The following is a 1,230-nucleotide window of genomic DNA, read 5'->3' on the forward strand; positions in this document are numbered from 1 at the left end:
TCTCAAAGGCCTGGGTGGAGAGGGGTCAGGGAGCCCTGGTCTCCCCAGACGCTGGAATCCTTGGCCTTTCTCCTCTTTCTGGCTGAGCTTGGGATGAAAGCACGGGACTTCCTGGGGTCAAGATTGAAATCTCAGCCTAACAGCGGCTTTTCGTGTCCAATGGAGACTTAGGAGCTAGAAATTCTGAATAAAATCGGAACACAGTGGAATAGGATCAATCAAACTTCAGAATAGAATAGGCACCTCAATACAGCACTACCCATTCGGGTCTGGAACCATAAGAGGCTGTCACCCTGTCTGACCAGCGACATCACAGCCCCCCACAGCGACCCCTGACTCACAGGGACAAGCGCGCAGTTACGCCTGCGGTGTGACGCCCCCTCGCGGGGCAGGACTCAGGCGGCGCAGCCTCTGCCTTTTACCCCCGAGACCCAGGGGGCCCCGACGGCGGGGTGGCACTGGCTCGGTCGCTGCGCCGCTCGGCGGCGGGGCCGGGCCTCCGATGGCTAGAGACGGGCTGACCGCCCGGGGCCAGCGAGGACACGCCGGGCTCGTCCCCTACCTGCGCGCCACCTGCCCATGTGGACCGCGCAGGTCGGAGAAGCCGGTTTTCTGGAGAAGGAGCCGGCAGAGGTCAGGGACGCGGCTGCGAGGTGCCTGCGGTGGCAGGAACAGGAGCCGGAGGAACGCGGGCTTCGGCAGGAGACTGAGTTCTGGCTGCGGGAGTAAAAGACGCCGGCGCGGCCTAAAGGGAAAGGTCCCACCGAGACTCGAACTCGGATCGCTGGATTCAGAGTCCAGAGTGCTCACCATGACACCATGGAACCGCCGCAGGCCCGCCCCTCCCGCCGCGGAGCCAGGCCGCGCGCAGCCCCGCGGGCCCAGCACCCGCCTCCCGCCGGGCGCTCTCGTCCCCCCGCCCCGAGCCCGCTTCCTCCGCGACGCCAGGAGGCGCCTGACTCGCCTGCCCTCAGGTTTCTACGTCGTGGAAAGACACGAAGTCCATTCGGGAGGAGCGACAGGGGACGGCTTGTTGGCCTCCCCCAAATGCGCCTGCTCTGCCGGCATTTCTAGAGTTTTCTGCCCTGAGGTAAAATTCCCGCCAGAAAAAAAAACCCAAACGCCCAAAAAACCCCCAAACTTCCTTTCCCCTTCTTTGCAGTTGTCCTCTCGCCGCTGCCCTGGCAGCTCTGAACATCCTCAGGACAGGGCTAGGCACGTCGTGGGGTG

The 1,230-nt window shown here is 63.7% G+C and overlaps 1 non-coding gene across 1 annotated transcript; it reads right to left on the bottom strand.

Moving 5' to 3' along the window:
* Positions 1–755: 755 nt before the first annotated feature.
* TRNAQ-CUG (transfer RNA glutamine (anticodon CUG)) lies at positions 756–827 on the bottom strand. Its single transcript has one exon. It is a non-coding gene; the product is annotated as a tRNA-Gln (tRNA).
* Positions 828–1,230: the final 403 nt, after the last annotated feature.

The sequence above is a fragment of the Hippopotamus amphibius genome, chromosome 1 (assembly GCF_030028045.1).
Source record: "Hippopotamus amphibius kiboko isolate mHipAmp2 chromosome 1, mHipAmp2.hap2, whole genome shotgun sequence".
NCBI lineage: Eukaryota > Metazoa > Chordata > Mammalia > Artiodactyla > Hippopotamidae > Hippopotamus > Hippopotamus amphibius.